This window comes from Salarias fasciatus, chromosome 19 (genome assembly GCF_902148845.1).
Source record: "Salarias fasciatus chromosome 19, fSalaFa1.1, whole genome shotgun sequence".
NCBI lineage: Eukaryota > Metazoa > Chordata > Actinopteri > Blenniiformes > Blenniidae > Salarias > Salarias fasciatus.
The window spans coordinates 22,526,571-22,537,358 of record NC_043763.1 but is presented as its reverse complement, the minus strand read 5'-3'; the positions used below and the strand labels follow the sequence as shown (position 1 = coordinate 22,537,358).

General features: G+C 43.4%; 1 long non-coding RNA gene and 1 other non-coding gene across 4 annotated transcripts; one reads left to right on the top strand and one right to left on the bottom strand.

Annotated features, from left to right (window-relative positions):
* Positions 1-343: 343 nt before the first annotated feature.
* On the top strand, positions 344-4,383 carry LOC115406473 (uncharacterized). Of its 3 annotated transcripts, XR_003933538.1 has the most exons (6): positions 344-383; positions 3,231-3,304; positions 3,421-3,484; positions 3,696-3,748; positions 3,873-3,961; positions 4,052-4,383. It is a non-coding gene; the product is annotated as an uncharacterized LOC115406473 (long non-coding RNA). The 3 variants fall into 3 exon arrangements; XR_003933537.1 differs by lacking the exon at positions 344-383 and having other exon boundaries at positions 3,041-3,304; XR_003933536.1 differs by lacking the exon at positions 344-383 and having other exon boundaries at positions 3,041-3,484.
* A 2,272-nt stretch (positions 4,384-6,655) lies between these two features.
* Positions 6,656-6,740, bottom strand: LOC115407350 (small nucleolar RNA SNORD53/SNORD92). The gene has a single exon (XR_003933622.1). It is a non-coding gene; the product is annotated as a small nucleolar RNA SNORD53/SNORD92 (small nucleolar RNA).
* Between the last annotated feature and the right edge of the window lie 4,048 nt (positions 6,741-10,788).

The window sequence follows — 10,788 nt, the reverse complement described above, 5'->3', positions numbered from 1 at the left end:
TTGAATTCCTATATTTATTGTATTTCTCATGAAAGAAACGCTTGGACTGCAGACAGGGGCGGAGCAGGGGTCCCAGCCCAGGGGGGGCGAAGCAATTCTCTATGGGCCCTTGTGGCCTAAACAGCCCCATTAAAACATTAAAGCTGTAGTGCGTAACTTCGGTCGCCCTCTAGCGGAATTCTGCGTTCTTACAACAATAAAGCCGGCGCTTCCACATGACGTACACCCCGGTGTTCCCCCTCCTCCCCCCCCTCCCCCTCTCCCTCTCCCCCCAATCTGCCACAGTGATTCGCGTTTCCACAGCGCCAATCACCGTTGGAAACGGTTTTTATTGTGTGTGAAGAAGGACAGCTGGTGAAAAAAAGACGGACTCTTCCGAAGAGGTAATTATTGTTTTTTTTTTTTTTTTTTTTTTTTTGCCACAGAAACGCAAATAGCTTATTACAAACGGGAGACAAGGTGCCTGCTAATTTGTACCTGACAAGTTTGCCTTCTCCGTCAGTCACTTTCCTTCTCCCAACCATCCAGGCTTTTTTTCTGGTGGTAGGATCCACTCCAGGACTCTTTCTCGGCCTTTTCTTTGGATTATCCGCCATGCCGCTTCCTCATTCTGCCTGAGCTGAGCCTGTTGCTAGGTGCGTTCACGATGGCAAAGCCAGAGGCAGACAGAGCTGGACGAAGCAGACGGCGCAGCCGTGGGGCGGAGTTATAAGTCTGCCTCCAAGTCGGACAACCCTATGTTCTCCATGTTGGTGTTTCTCATGACTCCACTGTGGGGGGTGTTTACAGGCCGTCGTCCAGGGTGGCAATGCCCCCCCCCCCCCCCCCCCGCCTGTGCCTCCTTGCCCCCCCTGGCTGTCAGAGGGGTAATTTTGTTTTTCTTATTAAAAACAAAAGAATTCATAATTTCTTTTGTGTGTCACATTGTGTTAATTCATATTCAGTTAACTGAAATGAATACAATTTTAAAAAAACAAAATAATTTTAAGTTACGTTTTGGCTTCTGTCATGTGAAGCGTGCCTGCTGCTGCAAGTGCAACCAGGCATCAAGGGGGGCAGACTGCCTCGCCCCCTCAGTCCAAAAATTAATAAATAAAGTTTTCAGTCTATTTTGTGCTTAAAAAACAACAGCAAACTCCACTGGCTTGATCAAATCAATATGAAGTGTTGCGCTATTCAAAATTCAAAAAAAAAAAAAAAAAAAAAAAAAGTGGAGACTCCAGCTCTACTAAAGGTGAGGACTGGTTATTTTTCGCCGCCGCTGCCCCCCCCCCCCCCCCCTTTGTAGCCGCCGCCGCCGCCGCCGCTGCCCCCCCTCCCCCCTCTACACTGCGCTGGAGCCGGGACTGGGTGTTTATTTATGCAAATAAAGCGCGTTGTCATCAAACTGATGACGAGTGGGCTCGGGTCCAATCCCCTGCCTGGATGAAACAGAGAGGTGGGCCAGGTACCCGCCGTGAGTTGCTCTCGAGCAGCTCACGCGGCTACCTCTGTGACCGATCTCGTTTGGGTCTCGCGAGTTTTCGATGCCCTACGTAGGTCCTACGTATCAGTGACGCCGGGCCACATCTGGGCGGGGCGGCTCAAAAGTCTTAAAGGTCTGCCTCTGGCTTTCTCATGTCGAACGCACCTGCTATGAGACGCTCTGCGCGTCCTCCCCCTCCCTTCTTGTTGTGACGTAAAATGCGTCATTTCCTGCTCGCCAGCGCGGGAATGTCGCCGGTCGACACGCAAAGCAAGAAATACATATATTGAAAAATCCCGCGACATGTTAGAGGAGCCGATCGGCTTAATCTGCATTTTGTCATCTCCACTGGTAGTGGCTTGGCTAAAACAGACGTTCATAGACATTTAAAAGTTACGCACTATAGCTTTAAAAAAAAGAAAAAAAAATGCCGCAGATAATGTAATGTGCAATGTACATAATGTACTACAGTTTGGTTCAGACACACCTCTTTCTTTTAGCTTTTAACATTTTATAATTGTGAATCACATTACTGTAGTGTCTCTTTTAGACACACCTCTTTGTTTTTGCTTTAAATATTGCAATATATATATATATATATATATATATATATATTTTTTTTTTTACTTTGTTGTTCAGTTTAGTTTTGTCAACATTATTTATGCGTCTTCTTTTAATGATATTAATTATGAATAAGGTTGTGATCAACGTTTGTTTTGCAGTCCTCTCGGTTTCGCTTTTACCGTAATGCGTAAAATATGTGCGCACCGCTAATATAATGTGTCGGCTCACTTGACTGTTTGTCAGAGCACCGGCTGGCTTGACCGCAGTAAACTCGGCAAGCGATACGTTATTTAGCGGTGCGGGGGGTGGGGGGGGGTGGGGGGGGGGTAGGTGCGGTCATACTTCGGTTTGCGGAGCAAATATATAACATACCGGAGAGTGGCCAGGCACACGGCCGGGAGAGCACACACAAATCTTCTGTTATCATTTAAAATCTGGCACGGCGGCCTAATAACAGACAGTGTTCTTACCATATTTAACAGTCCAGAACACTCCACATCACGGCCATGTCCGGATTCTCCTCCTCCTCCCTGTTTGAGCTGAGCGTCACTTGCTGGTGTTATTCGGACTCGTTTTGAGTCATCATCGCGTTCCCCTTCCTTCTTTTAAAAAATGACAGTAATTTAACTGTCTTTTAGACATGTTTGATTCGCCCTTTGCTTACTCTCTTCATCAATAATCTCAGATGCAACAACTTTCTGTCAGAGGCGGGTTTGATTCACTGCATCAGCAGATCTGCGGCTCTTTTAAATGACTTATTTTTTAACCTTTAATTGTATTAAACAATCTGAAATTAGTAACAGTTGTTCTGTGAATTAATGTTAGAATATTATTATTTTATGCAGTTAAAGTGATTTCTGAGCACAGGTATGGGGAGCTGAACTCTCCCACAGGCATCTTCCCACTCTTTTCTTAATTTTCTCTCCGAAAGCTGTGGATGCTCACCACACTTCTTTTAATTCCCTTGTTTTCAAAATTACATCCAAAAGTGACGCAATGTGGCATTTTGTTCAGTTGTAGCTGACGAGAGAAGTACTTTGTGAGTAATTTGTGGCTTTGCTCGGTGAACAGACAACTACCTGACGTCATCACTCCCAGAATGCATTGCACGGCCAAAACATGGCCGCCACCATGTAAGCAATAATCCTATAAACGAGTGGCATTTTATAACTTATGCATTATGTTTATACTTTTCTTACAGCGTATTTTAAGTGTAGACATCAGCGACAACATTTGTAGAGCTAATAGACATTTTTATCGGGGTTCGCTTTAAAGGTAAGCATACTATATTTTTCAGTGTGTTTGTACACACTGTTCACCTGCTTATTCAGAAAAGTAACCTAATTGATTGTTTGATTTATATGGAATAATATGTCTGAATTTTTTTGTAGGCAAACAAGCGAACCATTGAAAATGGTGGTGTGTCATGCTCATGGAACACTTTGATCTTGGAAGGTAGGATGTCATAATGTGATTGAACTGATATGATTGATGATTTGCGCATTGAAATGTCGTCATCTGTCCTGTTGTCTTCCCATTCTCTTACTTATTGCCAGAATTGACTAATTTCAGGGCAGCACGTGTAATTTTAATTGTTTTACCTACTGTTTTAGCCATGGCAAGATGCTTGCTCATTTAACACTCAAGTTGAAATCTCTTCTGGCAGGTGAGGTGCCACCAGTTTTTCGCCTGAAGGGAAAATTGGATGACATGACAGAGGTCAGTCTGCTTTCCTTTTGTCTCAATATTTATTTGTTGTTTTTAGTCAATGTTATGTCAGGTTTCCCATCCCTGGACATGATTCATTAACTGATTTTGTGAGCTATGCTTTTATTTAATGCAGTACAGCCTTTTAAGGCTGAAGAGAGGAAGAAAAGTTGTCAACAAACAGCTGCTCCAGTTGTGCAGGGGATGGAGACAACTGAAGAAGAGGTGGGCCTGACCTCCACTTCCATGTTGTTACATTTTGTGAGTTGACCTTTCATGTCTTGACAAAAACTTGACGCTTCTAATTTTCTTTAGACCAGTGTGGTGGCCCGAGTTGTGGAGCACTGCAAGAAAGCAGCAGAATGGGTGGAGATGAACCCACAGCTGTCAGCAGCCAGGGTGGAGGTGCCTGACGGTTTGAGCATGGACGACACATCATGCACTGAGGAGGCTGTGCAACAGCTGGAAAACCTCTTTCACGCCACCCTGGATTTTGGTGAAGAGGAAAGAGAAGTGATTCTGGAGCTTTTTAAGTTTTTGTTATACAACATTTGAGATATGTGTGTCTTTTGTGAAGAGATCATGGACAAAGGAGGGTACATAGCATACTGCGAGCGCAAAGAAAAATAAAACAAATTGGAAGTTTGTTTGTGCCTGTTTTCTCCTGAACAGGGATTATAGGCAATCTAGATCATGCAACTAGATATTCAGTAATCCAGTGAATTGAATACACAACTTAATCAGTCCTCACATCCTCCAGTGACAAATCCATGTGGTCCAACAACACAAGGTAAGAACAGCACAAACAATATGGAGGACTTATTAGATGAATTATGAGGTGTAAGAATTGTAAACGCTATACAAATATATATACGTATAAACATATGCCTATATGAAATTAGTTGAATTAAAACAATGTTAAAAGCTGCAACACTGCAGGAAACTGTACATTTACAATAATGCTATTGAAGCAAAGACAACTCAAATAGGTTTCAGTGTAGAAGAGTTTTTTCATTTACACAGATGTATTGTTTCAAAAAGTATGTAATGCAGTCTAACAGCTGTCCATATAGTCAATTACATCAAAATACTATCTGCAGTAAACTAACGCAGATACTGTTTTAAGGGGATCATGACAGTACTCATGATCATAGTCATGCCTTTTCATATTTCTATTAACTTCCGGTCCTGAGAGTGGAGGTGAGATGTTTGCAGGGAAGGGTCCTGAGAGTGGAGGTCTGCAACCAGACTGTGTTGGCACATTCTTTTTAAATCATACTTACATTACATACATAAATTAAAACCACCAAAAATAAACCGTAATCTCGTGGGGAATGAAAAATAGGCGATTCCGATATTCTCGCTTTTTTTTCTCTTGAAAGATTTTCTATCAACTTCCGGTCCTAAGAGTGGAGGTAAGCTGTCTGCGGAGAAGGGTCCTGAGAGTGGAAGTCTGCAACCAGACTATTAGTTTACTTGCTTTTAAATCATATTTACATTACAAACATAAAAATAAAACCACAAGAAATAAACCGTATTTTCATGGGGAAGTACAAATTCATGATTCCGATATTCTCGCTTTTATTTGAAAGGCTTCGCATCAACTTCCGGTCCTGAGAGTGGAGGTGAGCTGTCTGCAGGGAAGGGTCCTGAGAGTGGAGGTCTGCAGCTGGACCCCTCTCACCGTAGTTGGGGGCTCCAGTGTTGTGTCTACAGTCAACCTCCATTCAACAACAACACACACACAAACGCACACACACAGTCATCAGAACAGAAGAACGCAGCAAAAACCAACTACAGCAGGAAACTGAAAAAATACAGAATTACTACAAATCCAGTGAGGCCATGCAGCAGCTCGGGCTTTTAAAGGGTTAGTTCAACTTTCAGTGAAAGATAAAGGGAACAGAAACTCTCAGTGACTCACTTCCTGCTGTGTGTGAATGTTTCATCCTTTGTTCAAAAATTGCCTCTGATTTTTTAGGTCACTCAACTTCTCCTTTCAATTTGATTAACATTTGGAAATTCAAGATCCGGGGTCCATTTTCTCTTTGGATATATTCATTCAGACAACCTCATCAAAGAAGCCTTTCATCAGGGGGTGGGGCCTGTGTCTAATGGGAGGGGCCTGAGTATAAGGAGGCGTGGTCACATAAAGGGAAGGAGCTGCCCTATATGGTTCACAGTTTGATGAGTGACGGAAGCCTGAGAGTCCCAAAATTTAATAACCGCAAACAAAAGTACTTTCTCGTGTGAATGAAATTGAAATTTGATGTCTGAAAGTGAGAAAGACTTAACTTCTGAACTTTCCACTGAAAACAAACATCTGCCAGCTGTTTTTGAACAGCTCTGTAGGTCATTAAATCACTTCTCGTTCCTGTTTCAAACAAAATGACTCGTGGATTTGTGGATGTAATGTAAATGGAAACATCGCATTTCCTCGACAAAGGGGAGTTTTGGCCGTCTCGGGCTATGCTTGCAGCTGCTCTGATTTCCCTGAGCGAAGTGTGCTGTGGTTTTCAGCTTGATCCTGCTGGTTTCTACTGGAATGTGTTTGCGTCCTCACAAGTCCAACACGAAAAGGGGCAGCGCTCTTGGACAGGAAGCATCTCCTACGTTTAGGAGGCTTGGCAGGCCAAGCCTGCCAAGCGCCTCGTTGGTGTGACGGGGATTATACTGAATACAGTTTGAGAACATCAGCTCCACGTCAGACACAAACTCGGCTGTAGGGGGAGACAGAAAACAACAGGGAGGAGTTAACGCAGCCATGTTTCCATCATTGTGCACACATTGTCTTGCTTTCGCAGTGAAGTGGAATCAAATCAAATTCTGTTTTTTGCTTTATTCTCACACACTGAAAAGCAGACTTCATGCCTCAGCAGTGAAGGCGTTTTGAGTTTTCGATCAGCTGGTCTCAGCCGATTGGTCAGACAGCCAAGAGAAGAGTGACATCACGTGACATCATCAGCTCATTAAGCAAAACCTTTTCTCAGCATCATCACTCCCAAAGTGGTTTCCTGTGATCTCAGAAAACCAAAATTCTGCTTTAAGGCTCCAGATGTCATCTTTCTGTCCGTTCGTTGTCGTTGTTGTTGTGGGGCCTTCTCAACGCCGGGGTGAAATCTGCGTCCTGTAATGTTTCTTTCCAAAATAAGAAATGCACCCCAACTCGGTTACATTCAAATGGAAGTAAGGCGACGACAAAACGGGCAGAGTGAGGGCGGGCAGGCAGAATGTAGTGTGAGAACACAAAGCGCTGCGCTGCGGATGCATAGTCGAAAACAGCTTACAACAATAAAAGTCACGTGGAAAAAAGCTCGGTGGAACTGACCCGTGGGTGGTGGGAGGCGGAGCTTCACACCAATGGTCTCCTCCCTCATGGGGAGGGGGGGGGCTGCTTTTGTCACACTGACTTTTTTTTTTTGCCAAAATTCAGAAAGAGAGATGACCCTAAAGTCATGTGGTAACAGACTGGGTTAGGGTTTGCATAGCGTTATATTAATGAGATCCCTGTATTTAACAAAGCAGAACAGAAAAAAAAAAGAATGGGCTATGGGGAGGGGAGGGGGGCTGACAGAACAAGTGGGGGGGGGGGGGATGCGTCGGTCTGAATGGCACGGCGGTTGGCTGGGCTCTGCTCGCCGCCGTGACATCACAGCTTTCTGCCCTCCAGGGTTTTCAAACATGATCCATGTCCGCGCAGCTTGTCCGCCACCGAGCTGCAATCGAGGTCCTCCTTTCCGTTCACCTGCCAAACTTGTCTGATTCCTGCAAACGAAAAACACAGCTCTACTCAGTGTCTCAGGATGGTTCCAACATTGGTTGTACTGAGAAAGAAAGGTTGCTCAGACAAAACACTGGCTGGAAAGTTGGTGAGTGAGTGGTTTCGTCAGAGGGTGGGGAGGGGGGGGTGTGTTCTAATAAAATAGATAATTTATCCCACAGTTACGTGGATATAATTCAAGGTAGACACTCAGGATGCAACAGTTCACAGGGCAGGATCGGACGCAAGTCTCAACATATGACCACGATAGGTTTTTTTCCCCAAAAATAATTTCTAGACAAATTGACTTAACTCTGTTATTTGTTGAATCCAATAATGCATTTTGTGATTTTCTATGCTGTAGCAAATGTAACTTTTTCCTATTTATTCTTAAGGTAGGTGCAGTAACTGACCATAAGGCACATTTACGTTTCTTTGTAAAAGAATGACTTGAAATGAATTTTCTGTCAACCAAAATTAAATAATTTTACTGGATTTAGAAACAAATCCGAAACTATGGAGAAAATCTTTTCAAGAAGCAATCAAAGACCAATTGCAGTATTTCCAGCTTGTTTAGGTCTTGTTGGATTTTCTCACCATTTTCTGAATACCAAAATTCAGCCACACCTCTGATTTGAATCGCCTGAGGCCACAGCCAGAACTTAGTGAAGATATTAAAATAATAAAAAAAACAAGTTCATCAAGGAGGGGAAGCATTCAAAACCTTGATAGCATTCTGCTGTTTGCATCGCATTGTATTTTTTTTACTTTACTGATTTAGTTGCATAGTTGTATAGATGTTTTAACTGTCTTGTGATGTTTTGGTAAATTTAGACATACATACAGGACAGTCCTGTAGCTTTTGTTTAGTAACTGCAGGACTCCGATATCCACAGTCTACTGCGACCAGTGGCAACTCTCACCCTGTGATGACTGCTAAATAATTCCGATTTGACTGAAATGAGAACTTTATACTTCTATATAAAGTATAGAAAATTAAAAAAAAAAAGAAAAAGAAAAGAAATGTGAGCTCTTGTTGATTCTGTTAAACCGAGGGTTCAGTGGAGAAATCCACTGGTTTCAATCAAGATGTAACAAATATACTCAATTGTGAATGAGATTCTGGTTCCAAGAAAGTTCTGATTCTAATTTTGCAAAACACCATTTGAACACCGATTATTCTGATTCGAATATATTCATTTCTGTCCCACTGACCCTCAACAGTTCCTGAACCGGTTCCACATGTTGTGACTGTACTGTTAAAGGTGCTGAAGGCAGGATTCTGCATCTCCGCCATCTTGCTTCGGGTTACCTAAGCAAGATGGTGATTTGACCCATCTAAGATGGCAATTTGAAACCCAACACAGCCAATCCTGTCCTGTTCTCTCTGACATCACGCCCTCACGCAAGTTAAGCCCCTCCCACAAGAACGCGCGACGAACCCCTCGACCAATCATGGTTAGAGCCTCTTGGGCTCCTCTGATTGGTCAAAGATACCTGAAGCTGTCGAGATTTCTTTTCAGCTCAGAACAGAGACAGATGGAAACGCTGCGCACTTGCGGTAGTGCAATTATGCTACACTCCTAAAGGATTATCAATGGATACTCTGGCCCAATCCCAATTCTCTGCTTAATCCTCACTCCTCAACCTTGATCCTCAATCTCAAATTAAGTGTCTCCTCAAAACAAGTGTTAAGGAATGTAAAGTCACTTGGAAATGGGACAACCCTTAAAGACAGTTACATCCTTGGACCACAGGGGGCAGCACTGCGCAAGAGGGTAGAAGAAAGCTGGAAGTGCAGTGTTCTGCAGGAAAAAAGTTTGGGGGGGGTTTCGGACCGTCGGGAGGGTGCTCGGGGCTTGCGCAACGCTTCTTTGGACCGTCCGACGGAGAGAGAGAGCGCCCACGCGTGGGGCGCTGTTTTGTTTTTTTTTTCTCTCTCCGCAATAATTTTGTAATAATTTAGGTCAATGATCCATAACAACTCCCTTTATAACTGTAAGTAATGTGCCCTGCATTAGAAATGTTTAACATTTTGCATGTGTGACCTTGTTAATAAATGCATTCAAATGAATTTTCTTGATTTCTTTCTGACAGCCTTTGTAAATATTATCTGTGATAGAAACTTAATACAATTACTCCCAAAGTAATATACAAGATTTTTTATTAATAAAATAACAGCAAAACAAACTATTTAACAAGCATTCTGGATTATCCTTAACTCCAAGGTAGGTCTCGTAGAATCTCAAAATTAAAGCTCGTGTCCGGAGTATCCGTCGTTTCCAACGTATGTATCATTTTTCAACAGAGCTTAAATGTGTCAGTCTGGTTCGATACTATAATATAATATTAGCATAAAGCAATATAAAAATGTATTTATGAGCCCTGCCTTCGTCTCATAGACCCCCATGTTATCCGAAAAAGCGCTGGTCAGCGTCAGCCAATAGACTTCGAGCTTCCGCATTCTGTGCCATCAATCAAAGTGTGCACGCAGCCAGAGAGCACGGCCGCTCGCCCAGGCAGAGGTGAGTTAGCTCCGCAGCAGCCGGCCCGCTCACCTCGGATATATCCATGGTCTGCTGAACATCCACCGTAAACAGCTAAACTTGTAGGATGCTGTAGGACTCGGAGGCTCTCAATTTCACCCGACAGATAATACACGTGCACAATTAAAGGGGCGTGGCTTGGTCGCTCATGAAAGCAGAGGGAGGGCGGAACCTGAGACGTTGGATTAAAAAAAACCTCTCTCTTTCAAAACTCAGGACACGAGCTTTAAGGGAGATAACGCTCCTTAGTCGCTACTTTCCTCAACTTGTTAAGGAATGGGACAGCACTTAACTTCACGGGAGCGCGCATTTTGAGGAATGAGGAGTAAGATTGAGGATTAGGCAGAGAATTGGGATTCGCCCTCTAACATTTAATCCAAAGAAAACACAGAAAAATTAGCTTTGACTAGCAAAATCCTGCCTACAGCACCTTTAAGTGCCTTCTGTGGTTCTAACAGGTTCTGCAATGATGTGCCAGCTCACCTTCAAACTTCTTTTTGACGCCTTCTTTGGAGCTCGCATACAGCATTTTCTCTTTGACTTCACAGCTATCTGGAGCCCTGAGAAAAAATAAAACAAAGGTGTGTAAAACAGGAAGCAGTGGGGAACAGTTGGAGAGTGTGAATCAAAGGGAGGGGCGGAGCCTCAAGGGCAAGCACGAGAAGTCAGGTGAGAGAAACGCGTGAAGCCGGTCGGACCGGATATTTCCACCTCATTGAAACTGTTCAGTTTTGTTGGTTCAAGCC